This window comes from Ambystoma mexicanum, unplaced genomic scaffold (assembly GCF_040938575.1).
Source record: "Ambystoma mexicanum isolate Mex_15411 unplaced genomic scaffold, UKY_AmexF1_1 Mex_scaf34, whole genome shotgun sequence".
Lineage (NCBI taxonomy): Eukaryota > Metazoa > Chordata > Amphibia > Caudata > Ambystomatidae > Ambystoma > Ambystoma mexicanum.
The window spans coordinates 1,083,013-1,109,447 of NW_027182449.1; the positions used below are offsets into that span (position 1 = coordinate 1,083,013).

Genomic DNA, 26,435 nt, shown 5'->3' on the forward strand with positions numbered 1-26,435 from the left:
ATTTACGGGCAGCTTCTTTGCAAACTTTTGCCAAAACAACTTGGGGCAGCACTGGGGTAGAGAGTCAGCCTTCCGCTGATGCCTGCCTAGGCGTGGCTGGGCTGGGGGCCTCAGTTGCTGTTACTGGGCCTGCTTCTTTCCTGGACTTGTAGGCCGCCAGCCTGAGAAGGTAAGGCCTCAACCAACATCGCCCTCTGCCTTCCAAAGAGTCGAGGAGACCGCAGCAGGAAAATTGTGTGTGTGTTTATTTCTTCTTTTTTTAGAGGTGCTTTCTATTTTTGTAAGGAACTGACGCCTGGGTGAGTGCTAGTGTGGCTTGAGGTAAATTCACGGGCAGCTTCTTTGCAAACTTTTGCCAAACCAACTTGGGGCAGCAGTGGGGTAGAGAGTCAGCCTTAAGCTGATGCCTGCCTGGGCTGGGCTGGGCTGGGGGCCTCAGCTGCTGTTACTGGGCCTGCTTCTTTCCTGGACTTGTAGGTCACCAGCCCGATATGGTAAGGGCCTCAACCAACATCACCCTCTGCCTTCCAAAGCGTCGAGGAGCCCCCAGCAGGAAAATTGTGTGTGTGTATTTCTTCTTTTTTTAGAGATGCTTTCTATTTTTGTAAGGAACCGACGCCTGGGTGAGTGCTAGTGTGGCTTGAGGTAAATTTACGGGCAGCTTCTTTGCAAACTTTTGCCAAACCAACTTGGGGCAGCACTGGGGTAGAGAGTCAGCCTTCCGCTGATGCCTGCCTAGGCGTGGCTGGGCTGGGGGCCTCAGTTGCTGTTACTGGGCCTGCTTCTTTCCTGGACTTGTAGGCCGCCAGCCTGAGAAGGTAAGGCCTCAACCAACATCGCCCTCTGCCTTCCAAAGAGTCGAGGAGACCGCAGCAGGAAAATTGTGTGTGTGTTTATTTCTTCTTTTTTTAGAGGTGCTTTCTATTTTTGTAAGGAACTGACGCCTGGGTGAGTGCTAGTGTGGCGTGAGTTTAATTTACAGGCATCTTCTTTGCAAACTTTTGCCAAACCAACTTGGGGCAGCAGTGGGGTAGAGAGTCAGCCTTCTGCTGATGCCTGCCTAGGCGTGGCTGGGCTGGGGGCCTCAGCTGCTGTTACTGGGCCTGCTTCTTTCCTGGACTTGTAGGCCACCAGCCGGAGAAAGTAAGGGCCTCAACCAACATCGCCCTCTGCCTTCCAAAGAGTCGAGGAGTCCCCAGCAGGAAAATTGTGTGTGTGTTTATTTCTTCTTTTTTAGAGATGCTTTCTATTTTTGTAAGGAACCGACGCCTGGGTGAGTGCTAGTGTGGCTTGAGGTAAATTTACGGGCAGCTTCTTTGCAAACTTTTGCCAAAACAACTTGGGGCAGCACTGGGGTAGAGAGTCAGCCTTCCGCTGATGCCTGCCTAGGCGTGGCTGGGCTGGGGGCCTCAGTTGCTGTTACTGGGCCTGCTTCTTTCCTGGACTTGTAGGCCGCCAGCCTGAGAAGGTAAGGCCTCAACCAACATCGCCCTCTGCCTTCCAAAGAGTCGAGGAGACCGCAGCAGGAAAATTGTGTGTGTGTTTATTTCTTCTTTTTTTAGAGGTGCTTTCTATTTTTGTAAGGAACTGACGCCTGGGTGAGTGCTAGTGTGGCTTGAGGTAAATTCACGGGCAGCTTCTTTGCAAACTTTTGCCAAACCAACTTGGGGCAGCAGTGGGGTAGAGAGTCAGCCTTAAGCTGATGCCTGCCTGGGCTGGGCTGGGCTGGGGGCCTCAGCTGCTGTTACTGGGCCTGCTTCTTTCCTGGACTTGTAGGTCACCAGCCCGATATGGTAAGGGCCTCAACCAACATCACCCTCTGCCTTCCAAAGCGTCGAGGAGCCCCCAGCAGGAAAATTGTGTGTGTGTTTATTTCCATCTTTCTTTCCGAGTTTTTTTTTAAAGTTTTGTAAGGAACGGATGCTTGGGTGAGTGAGTGCAAGTGTGGCTTGGCCTGAATTTACAGACACTTTCTTTGCAAACATGAGTAGGCAAGTGGGTATTTCAAAAGTGGGTGCATGGAGCTGCTCGTTGCTTTTCCAAGCTGGCAGCTGTGGCTCCTGAGCTTGAGGCAAAAAGAAGGGCAGAAGCACACTGCAGAGGACAGCGTTCAGCCTTGCAAGAGGGCAGTGGACGTCGGAGGAGCCGACACAGCACAAGAGGCTCGGAATCGGCGCACTCTTCGCCTACGGCCATACCACCCTGAATGCGCCCGATCTCGTCCGATCTCGGAAGCTAAGCAGGGTCGGGCCTGGTTAGTACTTGGATGGGAGACCGCCTGGGAATACCAGGTGCTGTAGGCATTTTGCTACTCTGTGCCCGATAGGCGGCGTTCGTCTTCTCCGTCTTGAACTACATTTTTCCTCCATTCCGCTTTTAATTTTAACAAACACGGCGCGTGAAAAAGGCACAGGGGCAGACAGCAGCCCTCGCTCCAATGCAGAGCCCCGTCAGAGGCGGACACGTTGTCGCCAAACTAACTTGGAGCAGCAGCAGCAGGAGACTGAAGCCAGGGCAGCAGCTTGCCGCCTCGGGTGGGTGGATGCAGCCAGAAAGGGCCACTCGTGTCCCTGGCAAAGCACCTCCAGCGTCTCCCCGTTTTCTCTCCAGTGGACGCGCAAGGCCCCCTACAGCTAGGGGAGGCAAGTGGATGGGCCTCATCTGCATATGTGGGCTCTAGAGGAAGAGTGCACCCTGGGAGACAAGGGGACACCTGGAGCGGGAAGTGCTCACGGGGGAGAAGTGCCTACAAGAGGCAGGAAGGGAGGGAGGCCACATCATGCCTCTCCATAGCCAGGCCTCTGGATGATGGGGCAGAAGCGGCCGTCACCCTAAGCTTCCTAGAAGTCCCAGCTGGGCCCCATGCTACCTAATATCTCGCCTGATCGAGCCTGGTCGAGCACTGGTCGAGCCTTCAGCCAAGGGACACAGGAGCCAAGGGGTCTGGCCTCGAGCCTTCAACCGAGGGACCCAGGAGCCCAGGGTCTGGCCTCAGTGCTTCCCAAGTCGGCCTTCAGCTGAAGCCTGCCTGGGCTGGGAGCCTCAGCTGCTGTTCCTGGGTGTGCTTCTTTCCTGCATGTGAAGGCCACCAGCGGCGAAGGTTGCCCTCCGCCTTCCAAGGAGTCGAGGGGATAGAAGCAGGAAAATTGTGTGTGTGTTTATTTCTTCTTTTTTAGAGATTCTTTCTATTTTTGTAAGGAACTGACGCCTGGGTGAGTGCTAGTGTGGCTTGAGGTAAATTCACGGGCAGCTTCTTTGCAAACTTTTGCCAAACCAACTTGGGGCAGCAGTGGGGTAGAGAGTCAGCCTTCTGCTGATGCCTGCCTAGGCGTGGCTGGGCTGGGGGCCTCAGCTGCTGTTACTGGGCCTGCTTCTTTCCTGGACTTGTAGGCCACCAGCCGGAGAAAGTAAGGGCCTCAACCAACATCGCCCTCTGCCTTCCAAAGAGTCGAGGAGTCCCCAGCAGGAAAATTGTGTGTGTGTTTATTTCTTCTTTTTTAGAGATGCTTTCTATTTTTGTAAGGAAACGACGCCTGGGTGAGTGCTAGTGTGGCGTGAGCTAAATTTACAGGCATCTTCTTTGCAAACTTTTGCCAAACCAACTTGGAGCAGCAGTGGGGTAGAGAGTCAGCCTTCTGCTGATGCCTGCCTGGGCTGGGCTGGTCTGGGGGCCTCAGCTGCTGTTACTGGGCCTGCTTCTTTCCTGGACTTGTAGGCCACCAGCCCGAGAAGGTAAGGGCCTCAACCAACATCGCCCTCTGCCTTCCAAAGAGTCGAGGTGTCCCCAGCAGTAAAATTGTGTGTGTGTATTTCTTCTTTTTTTAGAGATGCTTTCTATTTTTGTAAGGAACCGACGCCTGGGTGAGTGCTAGTGTGGCTTGAGGTAAATTTACGGGCAGCTTCTTTGCAAACTTTTGCCAAACCAACTTGGGGCAGCACTGGGGTAGAGAGTCAGCCTTCCGCTGATGCCTGCCTAGGCGTGGCTGGGCTGGGGGCCTCAGTTGCTGTTACTGGGCCTGCTTCTTTCCTGGACTTGTAGGCCGCCAGCCTGAGAAGGTAAGGCCTCAACCAACATCGCCCTCTGCCTTCCAAAGAGTCGAGGAGACCGCAGCAGGAAAATTGTGTGTGTGTTTATTTCTTCTTTTTTTAGAGGTGCTTTCTATTTTTGTAAGGAACTGACGCCTGGGTGAGTGCTAGTGTGGCGTGAGTTAAATTTACAGGCATCTTCTTTGCAAACTTTTGCCAAACCAACTTGGGGCAGCAGTGGGGTAGAGAGTCAGCCTTCTGCTGATGCCTGCCTAGGCGTGGCTGGGCTGGGGGCCTCAGCTGCTGTTACTGGGCCTGCTTCTTTCCTGGACTTGTAGGCCACCAGCCGGAGAAAGTAAGGGCCTCAACCAACATCGCCCTCTGCCTTCCAAAGAGTCGAGGAGTCCCCAGCAGGAAAATTGTGTGTGTGTTTATTTCTTCTTTTTTAGAGATGCTTTCTATTTTTGTAAGGAACCGACGCCTGGGTGAGTGCTAGTGTGGCTTGAGGTAAATTTACGGGCAGCTTCTTTGCAAACTTTTGCCAAAACAACTTGGGGCAGCACTGGGGTAGAGAGTCAGCCTTCCGCTGATGCCTGCCTAGGCGTGGCTGGGCTGGGGGCCTCAGTTGCTGTTACTGGGCCTGCTTCTTTCCTGGACTTGTAGGCCGCCAGCCTGAGAAGGTAAGGCCTCAACCAACATCGCCCTCTGCCTTCCAAAGAGTCGAGGAGACCGCAGCAGGAAAATTGTGTGTGTGTTTATTTCTTCTTTTTTTAGAGGTGCTTTCTATTTTTGTAAGGAACTGACGCCTGGGTGAGTGCTAGTGTGGCTTGAGGTAAATTCACGGGCAGCTTCTTTGCAAACTTTTGCCAAACCAACTTGGGGCAGCAGTGGGGTAGAGAGTCAGCCTTAAGCTGATGCCTGCCTGGGCTGGGCTGGGCTGGGGGCCTCAGCTGCTGTTACTGGGCCTGCTTCTTTCCTGGACTTGTAGGTCACCAGCCCGATATGGTAAGGGCCTCAACCAACATCACCCTCTGCCTTCCAAAGCGTCGAGGAGCCCCCAGCAGGAAAATTATGTGTGTGTATTTCTTCTTTTTTTAGAGATGCTTTCTATTTTTGTAAGGAACCGACGCCTGGGTGAGTGCTAGTGTGGCTTGAGGTAAATTTACGGGCAGCTTCTTTGCAAACTTTTGCCAAACCAACTTGGGGCAGCACTGGGGTAGAGAGTCAGCCTTCCGCTGATGCCTGCCTAGGCGTGGCTGGGCTGGGGGCCTCAGTTGCTGTTACTGGGCCTGCTTCTTTCCTGGACTTGTAGGCCGCCAGCCTGAGAAGGTAAGGCCTCAACCAACATCGCCCTCTGCCTTCCAAAGAGTCGAGGAGACCGCAGCAGGAAAATTGTGTGTGTGTTTATTTCTTCTTTTTTTAGAGGTGCTTTCTATTTTTGTAAGGAACTGACGCCTGGGTGAGTGCTAGTGTGGCGTGAGTTAAATTTACAGGCATCTTCTTTGCAAACTTTTGCCAAACCAACTTGGGGCAGCAGTGGGGTAGAGAGTCAGCCTTCTGCTGATGCCTGCCTAGGCGTGGCTGGGCTGGGGGCCTCAGCTGCTGTTACTGGGCCTGCTTCTTTCCTGGACTTGTAGGTCACCAGCCCGATATGGTAAGGGCCTCAACCAACATCGCCCTCTGCCTTCCAAAGAGTCGAGGAGACCGCAGCAGGAAAATTGTGTGTGTGTTTATTTCTTCTTTTTTTAGAGGTGCTTTCTATTTTTGTAAGGAACTGACGCCTGGGTGAGTGCTAGTGTGGCTTGAGGTAAATTCACGGGCAGCTTCTTTGCAAACTTTTGCCAAACCAACTTGGGGCAGCAGTGGGGTAGAGAGTCAGCCTTAAGCTGATGCCTGCCTGGGCTGGGCTGGGGGCCTCAGCTGCTGTTACTGGGCCTGCTTCTTTCCTGGACTTGTAGGTCACCAGCCCGATATGGTAAGGGCCTCAACCAACATCACCCTCTGCCTTCCAAAGCGTCGAGGAGCCCCCAGCAGGAAAATTGTGTGTGTGTATTTCTTCTTTTTTTAGAGATGCTTTCTATTTTTGTAAGGAACCGACGCCTGGGTGAGTGCTAGTGTGGCTTGAGGTAAATTTACGGGCAGCTTCTTTGCAAACTTTTGCCAAACCAACTTGGGGCAGCACTGGGGTAGAGAGTCAGCCTTCCGCTGATGCCTGCCTAGGCGTGGCTGGGCTGGGGGCCTCAGTTGCTGTTACTGGGCCTGCTTCTTTCCTGGACTTGTAGGCCGCCAGCCTGAGAAGGTAAGGCCTCAACCAACATCGCCCTCTGCCTTCCAAAGAGTCGAGGAGACCGCAGCAGGAAAATTGTGTGTGTGTTTATTTCTTCTTTTTTTAGAGGTGCTTTCTATTTTTGTAAGGAACTGACGCCTGGGTGAGTGCTAGTGTGGCTTGAGGTAAATTCACGGGCAGCTTCTTTGCAAACTTTTGCCAAACCAACTTGGGGCAGCAGTGGGGTAGAGAGTCAGCCTTAAGCTGATGCCTGCCTGGGCTGGGCTGGGCTGGGGGCCTCAGCTGCTGTTACTGGGCCTGCTTCTTTCCTGGACTTGTAGGTCACCAGCCCGATATGGTAAGGGCCTCAACCAACATCACCCTCTGCCTTCCAAAGCGTCGAGGAGCCCCCAGCAGGAAAATTGTGTGTGTGTTTATTTCCATCTTTCTTTCCGAGTTTTTTTTTAAAGTTTTGTAAGGAACGGATGCTTGGGTGAGTGAGTGCAAGTGTGGCTTGGCCTGAATTTACAGACACTTTCTTTGCAAACATGAGTAGGCAAGTGGGTATTTCAAAAGTGGGTGCATGGAGCTGCTCGTTGCTTTTCCAAGCTGGCAGCTGTGGCTCCTGAGCTTGAGGCAAAAAGAAGGGCAGAAGCACACTGCAGAGGACAGCGTTCAGCCTTGCAAGAGGGCAGTGGACGTCGGAGGAGCCGACACAGCACAAGAGGCTCGGAATCGGCGCACTCTTCGCCTACGGCCATACCACCCTGAATGCGCCCGATCTCGTCCGATCTCGGAAGCTAAGCAGGGTCGGGCCTGGTTAGTACTTGGATGGGAGACCGCCTGGGAATACCAGGTGCTGTAGGCATTTTGCTACTCTGTGCCCGATAGGCGGCGTTCGTCTTCTCCGTCTTGAACTACATTTTTCCTCCATTCCGCTTTTAATTTTAACAAACACGGCGCGTGAAAAAGGCACAGGGGCAGACAGCAGCCCTCGCTCCAATGCAGAGCCCCGTCAGAGGCGGACACGTTGTCGCCAAACTAACTTGGAGCAGCAGCAGCAGCAGCAGGAGACTGAAGCCAGGGCAGCAGCTTGCCGCCTCGGGTGGGTGGATGCAGCCAGAAAGGGCCACTCGTGTCCCTGGCAAAGCACCTCCAGCGTCTCCCCGTTTTCTCTCCAGTGGACGCGCAAGGCCCCCTACAGCTAGGGGAGGCAAGTGGATGGGCCTCATCTGCATATGTGGGCTCTAGAGGAAGAGTGCACCCTGGGAGACAAGGGGACACCTGGAGCGGGAAGTGCTCACGGGGGAGAAGTGCCTACAAGAGGCAGGAAGGGAGGGAGGCCACATCATGCCTCTCCATAGCCAGGCCTCTGGATGATGGGGCAGAAGCGGCCGTCACCCTAAGCTTCCTAGAAGTCCCAGCTGGGCCCCATGCTACCTAATATCTCGCCTGATCGAGCCTGGTCGAGCACTGGTCGAGCCTTCAGCCAAGGGACACAGGAGCCAAGGGGTCTGGCCTCGAGCCTTCAGCCGAGGGACCCAGGAGCCCAGGGTCTGGCCTCAGTGCTTCCCAAGTCGGCCTTCAGCTGAAGCCTGCCTGGGCTGGGAGCCTCAGCTGCTGTTCCTGGGTGTGCTTCTTTCCTGCATGTGAAGGCCACCAGCGGCGAAGGTTGCCCTCCGCCTTCCAAGGAGTCGAGGGGATAGAAGCAGGAAAATTGTGTGTGTGTTTATTTCTTCTTTTTTAGAGATTCTTTCTATTTTTGTAAGGAACTGACGCCTGGGTGAGTGCTAGTGTGGCTTGAGGTAAATTCACGGGCAGCTTCTTTGCAAACTTTTGCCAAACCAACTTGGGGCAGCAGTGGGGTAGAGAGTCAGCCTTCTGCTGATGCCTGCCTAGGCGTGGCTGGGCTGGGGGCCTCAGCTGCTGTTACTGGGCCTGCTTCTTTCCTGGACTTGTAGGCCACCAGCCGGAGAAAGTAAGGGCCTCAACCAACATCGCCCTCTGCCTTCCAAAGAGTCGAGGAGTCCCCAGCAGGAAAATTGTGTGTGTGTTTATTTCTTCTTTTTTAGAGATGCTTTCTATTTTTGTAAGGAAACGACGCCTGGGTGAGTGCTAGTGTGGCGTGAGCTAAATTTACAGGCATCTTCTTTGCAAACTTTTGCCAAACCAACTTGGAGCAGCAGTGGGGTAGAGAGTCAGCCTTCTGCTGATGCCTGCCTGGGCTGGGCTGGTCTGGGGGCCTCAGCTGCTGTTACTGGGCCTGCTTCTTTCCTGGACTTGTAGGCCACCAGCCCGAGAAGGTAAGGGCCTCAACCAACATCGCCCTCTGCCTTCCAAAGAGTCGAGGTGTCCCCAGCAGTAAAATTGTGTGTGTGTATTTCTTCTTTTTTTAGAGATGCTTTCTATTTTTGTAAGGAACCGACGCCTGGGTGAGTGCTAGTGTGGCTTGAGGTAAATTTACGGGCAGCTTCTTTGCAAACTTTTGCCAAACCAACTTGGGGCAGCACTGGGGTAGAGAGTCAGCCTTCCGCTGATGCCTGCCTAGGCGTGGCTGGGCTGGGGGCCTCAGTTGCTGTTACTGGGCCTGCTTCTTTCCTGGACTTGTAGGCCGCCAGCCTGAGAAGGTAAGGCCTCAACCAACATCGCCCTCTGCCTTCCAAAGAGTCGAGGAGACCGCAGCAGGAAAATTGTGTGTGTGTTTATTTCTTCTTTTTTTAGAGGTGCTTTCTATTTTTGTAAGGAACTGACGCCTGGGTGAGTGCTAGTGTGGCGTGAGTTAAATTTACAGGCATCTTCTTTGCAAACTTTTGCCAAACCAACTTGGGGCAGCAGTGGGGTAGAGAGTCAGCCTTCTGCTGATGCCTGCCTAGGCGTGGCTGGGCTGGGGGCCTCAGCTGCTGTTACTGGGCCTGCTTCTTTCCTGGACTTGTAGGCCACCAGCCGGAGAAAGTAAGGGCCTCAACCAACATCGCCCTCTGCCTTCCAAAGAGTCGAGGAGTCCCCAGCAGGAAAATTGTGTGTGTGTTTATTTCTTCTTTTTTAGAGATGCTTTCTATTTTTGTAAGGAACCGACGCCTGGGTGAGTGCTAGTGTGGCTTGAGGTAAATTTACGGGCAGCTTCTTTGCAAACTTTTGCCAAAACAACTTGGGGCAGCACTGGGGTAGAGAGTCAGCCTTCCGCTGATGCCTGCCTAGGCGTGGCTGGGCTGGGGGCCTCAGTTGCTGTTACTGGGCCTGCTTCTTTCCTGGACTTGTAGGCCGCCAGCCTGAGAAGGTAAGGCCTCAACCAACATCGCCCTCTGCCTTCCAAAGAGTCGAGGAGACCGCAGCAGGAAAATTGTGTGTGTGTTTATTTCTTCTTTTTTTAGAGGTGCTTTCTATTTTTGTAAGGAACTGACGCCTGGGTGAGTGCTAGTGTGGCTTGAGGTAAATTCACGGGCAGCTTCTTTGCAAACTTTTGCCAAACCAACTTGGGGCAGCAGTGGGGTAGAGAGTCAGCCTTAAGCTGATGCCTGCCTGGGCTGGGCTGGGCTGGGGGCCTCAGCTGCTGTTACTGGGCCTGCTTCTTTCCTGGACTTGTAGGTCACCAGCCCGATATGGTAAGGGCCTCAACCAACATCACCCTCTGCCTTCCAAAGCGTCGAGGAGCCCCCAGCAGGAAAATTATGTGTGTGTATTTCTTCTTTTTTTAGAGATGCTTTCTATTTTTGTAAGGAACCGACGCCTGGGTGAGTGCTAGTGTGGCTTGAGGTAAATTTACGGGCAGCTTCTTTGCAAACTTTTGCCAAACCAACTTGGGGCAGCACTGGGGTAGAGAGTCAGCCTTCCGCTGATGCCTGCCTAGGCGTGGCTGGGCTGGGGGCCTCAGTTGCTGTTACTGGGCCTGCTTCTTTCCTGGACTTGTAGGCCGCCAGCCTGAGAAGGTAAGGCCTCAACCAACATCGCCCTCTGCCTTCCAAAGAGTCGAGGAGACCGCAGCAGGAAAATTGTGTGTGTGTTTATTTCTTCTTTTTTTAGAGGTGCTTTCTATTTTTGTAAGGAACTGACGCCTGGGTGAGTGCTAGTGTGGCGTGAGTTAAATTTACAGGCATCTTCTTTGCAAACTTTTGCCAAACCAACTTGGGGCAGCAGTGGGGTAGAGAGTCAGCCTTCTGCTGATGCCTGCCTAGGCGTGGCTGGGCTGGGGGCCTCAGCTGCTGTTACTGGGCCTGCTTCTTTCCTGGACTTGTAGGCCACCAGCCGGAGAAAGTAAGGGCCTCAACCAACATCGCCCTCTGCCTTCCAAAGAGTCGAGGAGTCCCCAGCAGGAAAATTGTGTGTGTGTTTATTTCTTCTTTTTTAGAGATGCTTTCTATTTTTGTAAGGAACCGACGCCTGGGTGAGTGCTAGTGTGGCTTGAGGTAAATTTACGGGCAGCTTCTTTGCAAACTTTTGCCAAAACAACTTGGGGCAGCACTGGGGTAGAGAGTCAGCCTTCCGCTGATGCCTGCCTAGGCGTGGCTGGGCTGGGGGCCTCAGTTGCTGTTACTGGGCCTGCTTCTTTCCTGGACTTGTAGGCCGCCAGCCTGAGAAGGTAAGGCCTCAACCAACATCGCCCTCTGCCTTCCAAAGAGTCGAGGAGACCGCAGCAGGAAAATTGTGTGTGTGTTTATTTCTTCTTTTTTTAGAGGTGCTTTCTATTTTTGTAAGGAACTGACGCCTGGGTGAGTGCTAGTGTGGCTTGAGGTAAATTCACGGGCAGCTTCTTTGCAAACTTTTGCCAAACCAACTTGGGGCAGCAGTGGGGTAGAGAGTCAGCCTTAAGCTGATGCCTGCCTGGGCTGGGCTGGGCTGGGGGCCTCAGCTGCTGTTACTGGGCCTGCTTCTTTCCTGGACTTGTAGGTCACCAGCCCGATATGGTAAGGGCCTCAACCAACATCACCCTCTGCCTTCCAAAGCGTCGAGGAGCCCCCAGCAGGAAAATTGTGTGTGTGTTTATTTCCATCTTTCTTTCCGAGTTTTTTTTTAAAGTTTTGTAAGGAACGGATGCTTGGGTGAGTGAGTGCAAGTGTGGCTTGGCCTGAATTTACAGACACTTTCTTTGCAAACATGAGTAGGCAAGTGGGTATTTCAAAAGTGGGTGCATGGAGCTGCTCGTTGCTTTTCCAAGCTGGCAGCTGTGGCTCCTGAGCTTGAGGCAAAAAGAAGGGCAGAAGCACACTGCAGAGGACAGCGTTCAGCCTTGCAAGAGGGCAGTGGACGTCGGAGGAGCCGACACAGCACAAGAGGCTCGGAATCGGCGCACTCTTCGCCTACGGCCATACCACCCTGAATGCGCCCGATCTCGTCCGATCTCGGAAGCTAAGCAGGGTCGGGCCTGGTTAGTACTTGGATGGGAGACCGCCTGGGAATACCAGGTGCTGTAGGCATTTTGCTACTCTGTGCCCGATAGGCGGCGTTCGTCTTCTCCGTCTTGAACTACATTTTTCCTCCATTCCGCTTTTAATTTTAACAAACACGGCGCGTGAAAAAGGCACAGGGGCAGACAGCAGCCCTCGCTCCAATGCAGAGCCCCGTCAGAGGCGGACACGTTGTCGCCAAACTAACTTGGAGCAGCAGCAGCAGCAGCAGGAGACTGAAGCCAGGGCAGCAGCTTGCCGCCTCGGGTGGGTGGATGCAGCCAGAAAGGGCCACTCGTGTCCCTGGCAAAGCACCTCCAGCGTCTCCCCGTTTTCTCTCCAGTGGACGCGCAAGGCCCCCTACAGCTAGGGGAGGCAAGTGGATGGGCCTCATCTGCATATGTGGGCTCTAGAGGAAGAGTGCACCCTGGGAGACAAGGGGACACCTGGAGCGGGAAGTGCTCACGGGGGAGAAGTGCCTACAAGAGGCAGGAAGGGAGGGAGGCCACATCATGCCTCTCCATAGCCAGGCCTCTGGATGATGGGGCAGAAGCGGCCGTCACCCTAAGCTTCCTAGAAGTCCCAGCTGGGCCCCATGCTACCTAATATCTCGCCTGATCGAGCCTGGTCGAGCACTGGTCGAGCCTTCAGCCAAGGGACACAGGAGCCAAGGGGTCTGGCCTCGAGCCTTCAGCCGAGGGACCCAGGAGCCCAGGGTCTGGCCTCAGTGCTTCCCAAGTCGGCCTTCAGCTGAAGCCTGCCTGGGCTGGGAGCCTCAGCTGCTGTTCCTGGGTGTGCTTCTTTCCTGCATGTGAAGGCCACCAGCGGCGAAGGTTGCCCTCCGCCTTCCAAGGAGTCGAGGGGATAGAAGCAGGAAAATTGTGTGTGTGTTTATTTCTTCTTTTTTAGAGATTCTTTCTATTTTTGTAAGGAACTGACGCCTGGGTGAGTGCTAGTGTGGCTTGAGGTAAATTCACGGGCAGCTTCTTTGCAAACTTTTGCCAAACCAACTTGGGGCAGCAGTGGGGTAGAGAGTCAGCCTTCTGCTGATGCCTGCCTAGGCGTGGCTGGGCTGGGGGCCTCAGCTGCTGTTACTGGGCCTGCTTCTTTCCTGGACTTGTAGGCCACCAGCCGGAGAAAGTAAGGGCCTCAACCAACATCGCCCTCTGCCTTCCAAAGAGTCGAGGAGTCCCCAGCAGGAAAATTGTGTGTGTGTTTATTTCTTCTTTTTTAGAGATGCTTTCTATTTTTGTAAGGAAACGACGCCTGGGTGAGTGCTAGTGTGGCGTGAGCTAAATTTACAGGCATCTTCTTTGCAAACTTTTGCCAAACCAACTTGGAGCAGCAGTGGGGTAGAGAGTCAGCCTTCTGCTGATGCCTGCCTGGGCTGGGCTGGTCTGGGGGCCTCAGCTGCTGTTACTGGGCCTGCTTCTTTCCTGGACTTGTAGGCCACCAGCCCGAGAAGGTAAGGGCCTCAACCAACATCGCCCTCTGCCTTCCAAAGAGTCGAGGTGTCCCCAGCAGTAAAATTGTGTGTGTGTATTTCTTCTTTTTTTAGAGATGCTTTCTATTTTTGTAAGGAACCGACGCCTGGGTGAGTGCTAGTGTGGCTTGAGGTAAATTTACGGGCAGCTTCTTTGCAAACTTTTGCCAAACCAACTTGGGGCAGCACTGGGGTAGAGAGTCAGCCTTCCGCTGATGCCTGCCTAGGCGTGGCTGGGCTGGGGGCCTCAGTTGCTGTTACTGGGCCTGCTTCTTTCCTGGACTTGTAGGCCGCCAGCCTGAGAAGGTAAGGCCTCAACCAACATCGCCCTCTGCCTTCCAAAGAGTCGAGGAGACCGCAGCAGGAAAATTGTGTGTGTGTTTATTTCTTCTTTTTTTAGAGGTGCTTTCTATTTTTGTAAGGAACTGACGCCTGGGTGAGTGCTAGTGTGGCGTGAGTTAAATTTACAGGCATCTTCTTTGCAAACTTTTGCCAAACCAACTTGGGGCAGCAGTGGGGTAGAGAGTCAGCCTTCTGCTGATGCCTGCCTAGGCGTGGCTGGGCTGGGGGCCTCAGCTGCTGTTACTGGGCCTGCTTCTTTCCTGGACTTGTAGGCCACCAGCCGGAGAAAGTAAGGGCCTCAACCAACATCGCCCTCTGCCTTCCAAAGAGTCGAGGAGTCCCCAGCAGGAAAATTGTGTGTGTGTTTATTTCTTCTTTTTTAGAGATGCTTTCTATTTTTGTAAGGAACCGACGCCTGGGTGAGTGCTAGTGTGGCTTGAGGTAAATTTACGGGCAGCTTCTTTGCAAACTTTTGCCAAAACAACTTGGGGCAGCACTGGGGTAGAGAGTCAGCCTTCCGCTGATGCCTGCCTAGGCGTGGCTGGGCTGGGGGCCTCAGTTGCTGTTACTGGGCCTGCTTCTTTCCTGGACTTGTAGGCCGCCAGCCTGAGAAGGTAAGGCCTCAACCAACATCGCCCTCTGCCTTCCAAAGAGTCGAGGAGACCGCAGCAGGAAAATTGTGTGTGTGTTTATTTCTTCTTTTTTTAGAGGTGCTTTCTATTTTTGTAAGGAACTGACGCCTGGGTGAGTGCTAGTGTGGCTTGAGGTAAATTCACGGGCAGCTTCTTTGCAAACTTTTGCCAAACCAACTTGGGGCAGCAGTGGGGTAGAGAGTCAGCCTTAAGCTGATGCCTGCCTGGGCTGGGCTGGGCTGGGGGCCTCAGCTGCTGTTACTGGGCCTGCTTCTTTCCTGGACTTGTAGGTCACCAGCCCGATATGGTAAGGGCCTCAACCAACATCACCCTCTGCCTTCCAAAGCGTCGAGGAGCCCCCAGCAGGAAAATTATGTGTGTGTATTTCTTCTTTTTTTAGAGATGCTTTCTATTTTTGTAAGGAACCGACGCCTGGGTGAGTGCTAGTGTGGCTTGAGGTAAATTTACGGGCAGCTTCTTTGCAAACTTTTGCCAAACCAACTTGGGGCAGCACTGGGGTAGAGAGTCAGCCTTCCGCTGATGCCTGCCTAGGCGTGGCTGGGCTGGGGGCCTCAGTTGCTGTTACTGGGCCTGCTTCTTTCCTGGACTTGTAGGCCGCCAGCCTGAGAAGGTAAGGCCTCAACCAACATCGCCCTCTGCCTTCCAAAGAGTCGAGGAGACCGCAGCAGGAAAATTGTGTGTGTGTTTATTTCTTCTTTTTTTAGAGGTGCTTTCTATTTTTGTAAGGAACTGACGCCTGGGTGAGTGCTAGTGTGGCGTGAGTTAAATTTACAGGCATCTTCTTTGCAAACTTTTGCCAAACCAACTTGGGGCAGCAGTGGGGTAGAGAGTCAGCCTTCTGCTGATGCCTGCCTAGGCGTGGCTGGGCTGGGGGCCTCAGCTGCTGTTACTGGGCCTGCTTCTTTCCTGGACTTGTAGGCCACCAGCCGGAGAAAGTAAGGGCCTCAACCAACATCGCCCTCTGCCTTCCAAAGAGTCGAGGAGTCCCCAGCAGGAAAATTGTGTGTGTGTTTATTTCTTCTTTTTTAGAGATGCTTTCTATTTTTGTAAGGAACCGACGCCTGGGTGAGTGCTAGTGTGGCTTGAGGTAAATTTACGGGCAGCTTCTTTGCAAACTTTTGCCAAAACAACTTGGGGCAGCACTGGGGTAGAGAGTCAGCCTTCCGCTGATGCCTGCCTAGGCGTGGCTGGGCTGGGGGCCTCAGTTGCTGTTACTGGGCCTGCTTCTTTCCTGGACTTGTAGGCCGCCAGCCTGAGAAGGTAAGGCCTCAACCAACATCGCCCTCTGCCTTCCAAAGAGTCGAGGAGACCGCAGCAGGAAAATTGTGTGTGTGTTTATTTCTTCTTTTTTTAGAGGTGCTTTCTATTTTTGTAAGGAACTGACGCCTGGGTGAGTGCTAGTGTGGCTTGAGGTAAATTCACGGGCAGCTTCTTTGCAAACTTTTGCCAAACCAACTTGGGGCAGCAGTGGGGTAGAGAGTCAGCCTTAAGCTGATGCCTGCCTGGGCTGGGCTGGGCTGGGGGCCTCAGCTGCTGTTACTGGGCCTGCTTCTTTCCTGGACTTGTAGGTCACCAGCCCGATATGGTAAGGGCCTCAACCAACATCACCCTCTGCCTTCCAAAGCGTCGAGGAGCCCCCAGCAGGAAAATTGTGTGTGTGTTTATTTCCATCTTTCTTTCCGAGTTTTTTTTAAAAGTTTTGTAAGGAACGGATGCTTGGGTGAGTGAGTGCAAGTGTGGCTTGGCCTGAATTTACAGACACTTTCTTTGCAAACATGAGTAGGCAAGTGGGTATTTCAAAAGTGGGTGCATGGAGCTGCTCGTTGCTTTTCCAAGCTGGCAGCTGTGGCTCCTGAGCTTGAGGCAAAAAGAAGGGCAGAAGCACACTGCAGAGGACAGCGTTCAGCCTTGCAAGAGGGCAGTGGACGTCGGAGGAGCCGACACAGCACAAGAGGCTCGGAATCGGCGCACTCTTCGCCTACGGCCATACCACCCTGAATGCGCCCGATCTCGTCCGATCTCGGAAGCTAAGCAGGGTCGGGCCTGGTTAGTACTTGGATGGGAGACCGCCTGGGAATACCAGGTGCTGTAGGCATTTTGCTACTCTGTGCCCGATAGGCGGCGTTCGTCTTCTCCGTCTTGAACTACATTTTTCCTCCATTCCGCTTTTAATTTTAACAAACACGGCGCGTGAAAAAGGCACAGGGGCAGACAGCAGCCCTCGCTCCAATGCAGAGCCCCGTCAGAGGCGGACACGTTGTCGCCAAACTAACTTGGAGCAGCAGCAGCAGCAGCAGGAGACTGAAGCCAGGGCAGCAGCTTGCCGCCTCGGGTGGGTGGATGCAGCCAGAAAGGGCCACTCGTGTCCCTGGCAAAGCACCTCCAGCGTCTCCCCGTTTTCTCTCCAGTGGACGCGCAAGGCCCCCTACAGCTAGGGGAGGCAAGTGGATGGGCCTCATCTGCATATGTGGGCTCTAGAGGAAGAGTGCACCCTGGGAGACAAGGGGACACCTGGAGCGGGAAGTGCTCACGGGGGAGAAGTGCCTACAAGAGGCAGGAAGGGAGGGAGGCCACATCATGCCTCTCCATAGCCAGGCCTCTGGATGATGGGGCAGAAGCGGCCGTCACCCTAAGCTTCCTAGAAGTCCCAGCTGGGCCCCATGCTACCTAATATCTCGCCTGATCGAGCCTGGTCGAGCACTGGTCGAGCCTTCAGCCAAGGGACACAGGAGCCAAGGGGTCTGGCCTCGAGCCTTCAGCCGAGGGACCCAGGAGCCCAGGGTCTGGCCTCAGTGCTTCCCAAGTCGGCCTTCAGCTGAAGCCTGCCTGGGCTGGGAGCCTCAGCTGCTGTTCCTGGGTGTGCTTCTTTCCTGCATGTGAAGGCCACCAGCGGCGAAGGTTGCCCTCCGCCTTCCAAGGAGTCGAGGGGATAGAAGCAGGAAAATTGTGTGTGTGTTTATTTCTTCTTTTTTAGAGATTCTTTCTATTTTTGTAAGGAACTGACGCCTGGGTGAGTGCTAGTGTGGCTTGAGGTAAATTCACGGGCAGCTTCTTTGCAAACTTTTGCCAAACCAACTTGGGGCAGCAGTGGGGTAGAGAGTCAGCCTTCTGCTGATGCCTGCCTAGGCGTGGCTGGGCTGGGGGCCTCAGCTGCTGTTACTGGGCCTGCTTCTTTCCTGGACTTGTAGGCCACCAGCCGGAGAAAGTAAGGGCCTCAACCAACATCGCCCTCTGCCTTCCAAAGAGTCGAGGAGTCCCCAGCAGGAAAATTGTGTGTGTGTTTATTTCTTCTTTTTTAGAGATGCTTTCTATTTTTGTAAGGAAACGACGCCTGGGTGAGTGCTAGTGTGGCGTGAGCTAAATTTACAGGCATCTTCTTTGCAAACTTTTGCCAAACCAACTTGGAGCAGCAGTGGGGTAGAGAGTCAGCCTTCTGCTGATGCCTGCCTGGGCTGGGCTGGTCTGGGGGCCTCAGCTGCTGTTACTGGGCCTGCTTCTTTCCTGGACTTGTAGGCCACCAGCCTGAGAAGGTAAGGGCCTCAACCAACATCGCCCTCTGCCTTCCAAAGAGTCGAGGTGTCCCCAGCAGTAAAATTGTGTGTGTGTATTTCTTCTTTTTTTAGAGATGCTTTCTATTTTTGTAAGGAACCGACGCCTGGGTGAGTGCTAGTGTGGCTTGAGGTAAATTTACGGGCAGCTTCTTTGCAAACTTTTGCCAAACCAACTTGGGGCAGCACTGGGGTAGAGAGTCAGCCTTCCGCTGATGCCTGCCTAGGCGTGGCTGGGCTGGGGGCCTCAGTTGCTGTTACTGGGCCTGCTTCTTTCCTGGACTTGTAGGCCGCCAGCCTGAGAAGGTAAGGCCTCAACCAACATCGCCCTCTGCCTTCCAAAGAGTCGAGGAGACCGCAGCAGGAAAATTGTGTGTGTGTTTATTTCTTCTTTTTTTAGAGGTGCTTTCTATTTTTGTAAGGAACTGACGCCTGGGTGAGTGCTAGTGTGGCGTGAGTTAAATTTACAGGCATCTTCTTTGCAAACTTTTGCCAAACCAACTTGGGGCAGCAGTGGGGTAGAGAGTCAGCCTTCTGCTGATGCCTGCCTAGGCGTGGCTGGGCTGGGGGCCTCAGCTGCTGTTACTGGGCCTGCTTCTTTCCTGGACTTGTAGGCCACCAGCCGGAGAAAGTAAGGGCCTCAACCAACATCGCCCTCTGCCTTCCAAAGAGTCGAGGAGTCCCCAGCAGGAAAATTGTGTGTGTGTTTATTTCTTCTTTTTTAGAGATGCTTTCTATTTTTGTAAGGAACCGACGCCTGGGTGAGTGCTAGTGTGGCTTGAGGTAAATTTACGGGCAGCTTCTTTGCAAACTTTTGCCAAAACAACTTGGGGCAGCACTGGGGTAGAGAGTCAGCCTTCCGCTGATGCCTGCCTAGGCGTGGCTGGGCTGGGGGCCTCAGTTGCTGTTACTGGGCCTGCTTCTTTCCTGGACTTGTAGGCCGCCAGCCTGAGAAGGTAAGGCCTCAACCAACATCGCCCTCTGCCTTCCAAAGAGTCGAGGAGACCGCAGCAGGAAAATTGTGTGTGTGTTTATTTCTTCTTTTTTTAGAGGTGCTTTCTATTTTTGTAAGGAACTGACGCCTGGGTGAGTGCTAGTGTGGCTTGAGGTAAATTCACGGGCAGCTTCTTTGCAAACTTTTGCCAAACCAACTTGGGGCAGCAGTGGGGTAGAGAGTCAGCCTTAAGCTGATGCCTGCCTGGGCTGGGCTGGGCTGGGGGCCTCAGCTGCTGTTACTGGGCCTGCTTCTTTCCTGGACTTGTAGGTCACCAGCCCGATATGGTAAGGGCCTCAACCAACATCACCCTCTGCCTTCCAAAGCGTCGAGGAGCCCCCAGCAGGAAAATTGTGTGTGTGTTTATTTCCATCTTTCTTTCCGAGTTTTTTTTAAAAGTTTTGTAAGGAACGGATGCTTGGGTGAGTGAGTGCAAGTGTGGCTTGGCCTGAATTTACAGACACTTTCTTTGCAAACATGAGTAGGCAAGTGGGTATTTCAAAAGTGGGTGCATGGAGCTGCTCGTTGCTTTTCCAAGCTGGCAGCTGTGGCTCCTGAGCTTGAGGCAAAAAGAAGGGCAGAAGCACACTGCAGAGGACAGCGTTCAGCCTTGCAAGAGGGCAGTGGACGTCGGAGGAGCCGACACAGCACAAGAGGCTCGGAATCGGCGCACTCTTCGCCTACGGCCATACCACCCTGAATGCGCCCGATCTCGTCCGATCTCGGAAGCTAAGCAGGGTCGGGCCTGGTTAGTACTTGGATGGGAGACCGCCTGGGAATACCAGGTGCTGTAGGCATTTTGCTACTCTGTGCCCGATAGGCGGCGTTCGTCTTCTCCGTCTTGAACTACATTTTTCCTCCATTCCGCTTTTAATTTTAACAAACACGGCGCGTGAAAAAGGCACAGGGGCAGACAGCAGCCCTCGCTCCAATGCAGAGCCCCGTCAGAGGCGGACACGTTGTCGCCAAACTAACTTGGAGCAGCAGCAGCAGCAGCAGGAGACTGAAGCCAGGGCAGCAGCTTGCCGCCTCGGGTGGGTGGATGCAGCCAGAAAGGGCCACTCGTGTCCCTGGCAAAGCACCTCCAGCGTCTCCCCGTTTTCTCTCCAGTGGACGCGCAAGGCCCCCTACAGCTAGGGGAGGCAAGTGGATGGGCCTCATCTGCATATGTGGGCTCTAGAGGAAGAGTGCACCCTGGGAGACAAGGGGACACCTGGAGCGGGAAGTGCTCACGGGGGAGAAGTGCCTACAAGAGGCAGGAAGGGAGGGAGGCCACATCATGCCTCTCCATAGCCAGGCCTCTGGATGATGGGGCAGAAGCGGCCGTCACCCTAAGCTTCCTAGAAGTCCCAGCTGGGCCCCATGCTACCTAATATCTCGCCTGATCGAGCCTGGTCGAGCACTGGTCGAGCCTTCAGCCAAGGGACACAGGAGCCAAGGGGTCTGGCCTCGAGCCTTCAACCGAGGGACCCAGGAGCCCAGGGTCTGGCCTCAGTGCTTCCCAAGTCGGCCTTCAGCTGAAGCCTGCCTGGGCTGGGAGCCTCAGCTGCTGTTCCTGGGTGTGCTTCTTTCCTGCATGTGAAGGCCACCAGCGGCGAAGGTTGCCCTCCGCCTTCCAAGGAGTCGAGGGGATAGAAGCAGGAAAATTGTGTGTGTGTTTATTTCTTCTTTTTTAGAGATTCTTTCTATTTTTGTAAGGAACTGACGCCTGGGTGAGTGCTAGTGTGGCTTGAGGTAAATTCACGGGCAGCTTCTTTGCAAACTTTTGCCAAACCAACTTGGGGCAGCAGTGGGGTAGAGAGTCAGCCTTCTGCTGATGCCTGCCTAGGCGTGGCTGGGCTGGGGGCCTCAGCTGCTGTTACTGGGCCTGCTTCTTTCCTGGACTTGTAGGCCACCAGCCGGAGAAAGTAAGGGCCTCAACCAACATCGCCCTCTGCCTTCCAAAGAGTCGAGGAGTCCCCAGCAGGAAAATTGTGTGTGTGTTTATTTCTTCTTTTTTAGAGATGCTTTCTATTTTTGTAAGGAAACGACGCCTGGGTGAGTGCTAGTGTGGCGTGAGCTAAATTTACAGGCATCTTCTTTGCAAACTTTTGCCAAACCAACTTGGAGCAGCAGTGGGGTAGAGAGTCAGCCTTCTGCTGATGCCTGCCTGGGCTGGGCTGGTCTGGGGGCCTCAGCTGCTGTTACTGGGCCTGCTTCTTTCCTGGACTTGTAGGCCACCAGCCCGAGAAGGTAAGGGCCTCAACCAACATCGCCCTCTGCCTTCCAAAGAGTCGAGGTGTCCCCAGCAGTAAAATTGTGTGTGTGTATTTCTTCTTTTTTTAGAGATGCTTTCTATTTTTGTAAGGAACCGACGCCTGGGTGAGTGCTAGTGTGGCTTGAGGTAAATTTACGGGCAGCTTCTTTGCAAACTTTTGCCAAACCAACTTGGGGCAGCACTGGGGTAGAGAGTCAGCCTTCCGCTGATGCCTGCCTAGGCGTGGCTGGGCTGGGGGCCTCAGTTGCTGTTACTGGGCCTGCTTCTTTCCTGGACTTGTAGGCCGCCAGCCTGAGAAGGTAAGGCCTCAACCAACATCGCCCTCTGCCTTCCAAAGAGTCGAGGAGACCGCAGCAGGAAAATTGTGTGTGTGTTTATTTCTTCTTTTTTTAGAGGTGCTTTCTATTTTTGTAAGGAACTGACGCCTGGGTGAGTGCTAGTGTGGCGTGAGTTAAATTTACAGGCATCTTCTTTGCAAACTTTTGCCAAACCAACTTGGGGCAGCAGTGGGGTAGAGAGTCAGCCTTCTGCTGATGCCTGCCTAGGCGTGGCTGGGCTGGGGGCCTCAGCTGCTGTTACTGGGCCTGCTTCTTTCCTGGACTTGTAGGCCACCAGCCGGAGAAAGTAAGGGCCTCAACCAACATCGCCCTCTGCCTTCCAAAGAGTCGAGGAGTCCCCAGCAGGAAAATTGTGTGTGTGTTTATTTCTTCTTTTTTAGAGATGCTTTCTATTTTTGTAAGGAACCGACGCCTGGGTGAGTGCTAGTGTGGCTTGAGGTAAATTTACGGGCAGCTTCTTTGCAAACTTTTGCCAAAACAACTTGGGGCAGCACTGGGGTAGAGAGTCAGCCTTCCGCTGATGCCTGCCTAGGCGTGGCTGGGCTGGGGGCCTCAGTTGCTGTTACTGGGCCTGCTTCTTTCCTGGACTTGTAGGCCGCCAGCCTGAGAAGGTAAGGCCTCAACCAACATCGCCCTCTGCCTTCCAAAGAGTCGAGGAGACCGCAGCAGGAAAATTGTGTGTGTGTTTATTTCTTCTTTTTTTAGAGGTGCTTTCTATTTTTGTAAGGAACTGACGCCTGGGTGAGTGCTAGTGTGGCTTGAGGTAAATTCACGGGCAGCTTCTTTGCAAACTTTTGCCAAACCAACTTGGGGCAGCAGTGGGGTAGAGAGTCAGCCTTAAGCTGATGCCTGCCTGGGCTGGGCTGGGCTGGGGGCCTCAGCTGCTGTTACTGGGCCTGCTTCTTTCCTGGACTTGTAGGTCACCAGCCCGATATGGTAAGGGCCTCAACCAACATCACCCTCTGCCTTCCAAAGCGTCGAGGAGCCCCCAGCAGGAAAATTGTGTGTGTGTATTTCTTCTTTTTTTAGAGATGCTTTCTATTTTTGTAAGGAACCGACGCCTGGGTGAGTGCTAGTGTGGCTTGAGGTAAATTTACGGGCAGCTTCTTTGCAAACTTTTGCCAAACCAACTTGGGGCAGCACTGGGGTAGAGAGTCAGCCTTCCGCTGATGCCTGCCTAGGCGTGGCTGGGCTGGGGGCCTCAGTTGCTGTTACTGGGCCTGCTTCTTTCCTGGACTTGTAGGCCGCCAGCCTGAGAAGGTAAGGCCTCAACCAACATCGCCCTCTGCCTTCCAAAGAGTCGAGGAGACCGCAGCAGGAAAATTGTGTGTGTGTTTATTTCTTCTTTTTTTAGAGGTGCTTTCTATTTTTGTAAGGAACTGACGCCTGGGTGAGTGCTAGTGTGGCGTGAGTTAAATTTACAGGCATCTTCTTTGCAAACTTTTGCCAAACCAACTTGGGGCAGCAGTGGGGTAGAGAGTCAGCCTTCTGCTGATGCCTGCCTAGGCGTGGCTGGGCTGGGGGCCTCAGCTGCTGTTACTGGGCCTGCTTCTTTCCTGGACTTGTAGGCCACCAGCCGGAGAAAGTAAGGGCCTCAACCAACATCGCCCTCTGCCTTCCAAAGAGTCGAGGAGTCCCCAGCAGGAAAATTGTGTGTGTGTTTATTTCTTCTTTTTTAGAGATGCTTTCTATTTTTGTAAGGAACCGACGCCTGGGTGAGTGCTAGTGTGGCTTGAGGTAAATTTACGGGCAGCTTCTTTGCAAACTTTTGCCAAAACAACTTGGGGCAGCACTGGGGTAGAGAGTCAGCCTTCCGCTGATGCCTGCCTAGGCGTGGCTGGGCTGGGGGCCTCAGTTGCTGTTACTGGGCCTGCTTCTTTCCTGGACTTGTAGGCCGCCAGCCTGAGAAGGTAAGGCCTCAACCAACATCGCCCTCTGCCTTCCAAAGAGTCGAGGAGACCGCAGCAGGAAAATTGTGTGTGTGTTTATTTCTTCTTTTTTTAGAGGTGCTTTCTATTTTTGTAAGGAACTGACGCCTGGGTGAGTGCTAGTGTGGCTTGAGGTAAATTCACGGGCAGCTTCTTTGCAAACTTTTGCCAAACCAACTTGGGGCAGCAGTGGGGTAGAGAGTCAGCCTTAAGCTGATGCCTGCCTGGGCTGGGCTGGGCTGGGGGCCTCAGCTGCTGTTACTGGGCCTGCTTCTTTCCTGGACTTGTAGGTCACCAGCCCGATATGGTAAGGGCCTCAACCAACATCACCCTCTGCCTTCCAAAGCGTCGAGGAGCCCCCAGCAGGAAAATTATGTGTGTGTATTTCTTCTTTTTTTAGAGATGCTTTCTATTTTTGTAAGGAACCGACGCCTGGGTGAGTGCTAGTGTGGCTTGAGGTAAATTTACGGGCAGCTTCTTTGCAAACTTTTGCCAAACCAACTTGGGGCAGCACTGGGGTAGAGAGTCAGCCTTCCGCTGATGCCTGCCTAGGCGTGGCTGGGCTGGGGGCCTCAGTTGCTGTTACTGGGCCTGCTTCTTTCCTGGACTTGTAGGCCGCCAGCCTGAGAAGGTAAGGCCTCAACCAACATCGCCCTCTGCCTTCCAAAGAGTCGAGGAGACCGCAGCAGGAAAATTGTGTGTGTGTTTATTTCTTCTTTTTTTAGAGGTGCTTTCTATTTTTGTAAGGAACTGACGCCTGGGTGAGTGCTAGTGTGGCGTGAGTTAAATTTACAGGCATCTTCTTTGCAAACTTTTGCCAAACCAACTTGGGGCAGCAGTGGGGTAGAGAGTCAGCCTTCTGCTGATGCCTGCCTAGGCGTGGCTGGGCTGGGGGCCTCAGCTGCTGTTACTGGGCCTGCTTCTTTCCTGGACTTGTAGGCCACCAGCCGGAGAAAGTAAGGGCCTCAACCAACATCGCCCTCTGCCTTCCAAAGAGTCGAGGAGTCCCCAGCAGGAAAATTGTGTGTGTGTTTATTTCTTCTTTTTTAGAGATGCTTTCTATTTTTGTAAGGAACCGACGCCTGGGTGAGTGCTAGTGTGGCTTGAGGTAAATTTACGGGCAGCTTCTTTGCAAACTTTTGCCAAAACAACTTGGGGCAGCACTGGGGTAGAGAGTCAGCCTTCCGCTGATGCCTGCCTAGGCGTGGCTGGGCTGGGGGCCTCAGTTGCTGTTACTGGGCCTGCTTCTTTCCTGGACTTGTAGGCCGCCAGCCTGAGAAGGTAAGGCCTCAACCAACATCGCCCTCTGCCTTCCAAAGAGTCGAGGAGACCGCAGCAGGAAAATTGTGTGTGTGTTTATTTCTTCTTTTTTTAGAGGTGCTTTCTATTTTTGTAAGGAACTGACGCCTGGGTGAGTGCTAGTGTGGCTTGAGGTAAATTCACGGGCAGCTTCTTTGCAAACTTTTGCCAAACCAACTTGGGGCAGCAGTGGGGTAGAGAGTCAGCCTTAAGCTGATGCCTGCCTGGGCTGGGCTGGGCTGGGGGCCTCAGCTGCTGTTACTGGGCCTGCTTCTTTCCTGGACTTGTAGGTCACCAGCCCGATATGGTAAGGGCCTCAACCAACATCACCCTCTGCCTTCCAAAGCGTCGAGGAGCCCCCAGCAGGAAAATTGTGTGTGTGTTTATTTCCATCTTTCTTTCCGAGTTTTTTTTAAAAGTTTTGTAAGGAACGGATGCTTGGGTGAGTGAGTGCAAGTGTGGCTTGGCCTGAATTTACAGACACTTTCTTTGCAAACATGAGTAGGCAAGTGGGTATTTCAAAAGTGGGTGCATGGAGCTGCTCGTTGCTTTTCCAAGCTGGCAGCTGTGGCTCCTGAGCTTGAGGCAAAAAGAAGGGCAGAAGCACACTGCAGAGGACAGCGTTCAGCCTTGCAAGAGGGCAGTGGACGTCGGAGGAGCCGACACAGCACAAGAGGCTCGGAATCGGCGCACTCTTCGCCTACGGCCATACCACCCTGAATGCGCCCGATCTCGTCCGATCTCGGAAGCTAAGCAGGGTCGGGCCTGGTTAGTACTTGGATGGGAGACCGCCTGGGAATACCAGGTGCTGTAGGCATTTTGCTACTCTGTGCCCGATAGGCGGCGTTCGTCTTCTCCGTCTTGAACTACATTTTTCCTCCATTCCGCTTTTAATTTTAACAAACACGGCGCGTGAAAAAGGCACAGGGGCAGACAGCAGCCCTCGCTCCAATGCAGAGCCCCGTCAGAGGCGGACACGTTGTCGCCAAACTAACTTGGAGCAGCAGCAGCAGCAGCAGGAGACTGAAGCCAGGGCAGCAGCTTGCCGCCTCGGGTGGGTGGATGCAGCCAGAAAGGGCCACTCGTGTCCCTGGCAAAGCACCTCCAGCGTCTCCCCGTTTTCTCTCCAGTGGACGCGCAAGGCCCCCTACAGCTAGGGGAGGCAAGTGGATGGGCCTCATCTGCATATGTGGGCTCTAGAGGAAGAGTGCACCCTGGGAGACAAGGGGACACCTGGAGCGGGAAGTGCTCACGGGGGAGAAGTGCCTACAAGAGGCAGGAAGGGAGGGAGGCCACATCATGCCTCTCCATAGCCAGGCCTCTGGATGATGGGGCAGAAGCGGCCGTCACCCTAAGCTTCCTAGAAGTCCCAGCTGGGCCCCATGCTACCTAATATCTCGCCTGATCGAGCCTGGTCGAGCACTGGTCGAGCCTTCAGCCAAGGGACACAGGAGCCAAGGGGTCTGGCCTCGAGCCTTCAGCCGAGGGACCCAGGAGCCCAGGGTCTGGCCTCAGTGCTTCCCAAGTCGGCCTTCAGCTGAAGCCTGCCTGGGCTGGGAGCCTCAGCTGCTGTTCCTGGGTGTGCTTCTTTCCTGCATGTGAAGGCCACCAGCGGCGAAGGTTGCCCTCCGCCTTCCAAGGAGTCGAGGGGATAGAAGCAGGAAAATTGTGTGTGTGTTTATTTCTTCTTTTTTAGAGATTCTTTCTATTTTTGTAAGGAACTGACGCCTGGGTGAGTGCTAGTGTGGCTTGAGGTAAATTCACGGGCAGCTTCTTTGCAAACTTTTGCCAAACCAACTTGGGGCAGCAGTGGGGTAGAGAGTCAGCCTTCTGCTGATGCCTGCCTGGGCTGGGCTGGTCTGGGGGCCTCAGCTGCTGTTACTGGGCCTGCTTCTTTCCTGGACTTGTAGGCCACCAGCC

At 53.7% G+C, this 26,435-nt stretch overlaps 6 non-coding genes across 6 annotated transcripts; all 6 read left to right on the top strand.

Moving 5' to 3' along the window:
• Positions 1 to 2,184: 2,184 nt before the first annotated feature.
• LOC138558745 (5S ribosomal RNA) lies at positions 2,185 to 2,303 on the top strand. The gene has a single exon (XR_011298865.1). It is a non-coding gene; the product is annotated as a 5S ribosomal RNA (ribosomal RNA).
• A 4,738-nt stretch (positions 2,304 to 7,041) lies between these two features.
• LOC138558746 (5S ribosomal RNA) lies at positions 7,042 to 7,160 on the top strand. Its single transcript, XR_011298866.1, has one exon. It is a non-coding gene; the product is annotated as a 5S ribosomal RNA (ribosomal RNA).
• Positions 7,161 to 11,584: 4,424 nt separating this feature from the next.
• On the top strand, positions 11,585 to 11,703 carry LOC138558748 (5S ribosomal RNA). The gene has a single exon (XR_011298868.1). It is a non-coding gene; the product is annotated as a 5S ribosomal RNA (ribosomal RNA).
• Positions 11,704 to 16,127: 4,424 nt separating this feature from the next.
• Positions 16,128 to 16,246, top strand: LOC138558749 (5S ribosomal RNA). The gene has a single exon (XR_011298869.1). It is a non-coding gene; the product is annotated as a 5S ribosomal RNA (ribosomal RNA).
• Positions 16,247 to 19,371: 3,125 nt separating this feature from the next.
• Positions 19,372 to 19,490, top strand: LOC138558750 (5S ribosomal RNA). The gene has a single exon (XR_011298870.1). It is a non-coding gene; the product is annotated as a 5S ribosomal RNA (ribosomal RNA).
• Positions 19,491 to 25,213: 5,723 nt separating this feature from the next.
• On the top strand, positions 25,214 to 25,332 carry LOC138558751 (5S ribosomal RNA). Its single transcript, XR_011298871.1, has one exon. It is a non-coding gene; the product is annotated as a 5S ribosomal RNA (ribosomal RNA).
• Positions 25,333 to 26,435: the final 1,103 nt, after the last annotated feature.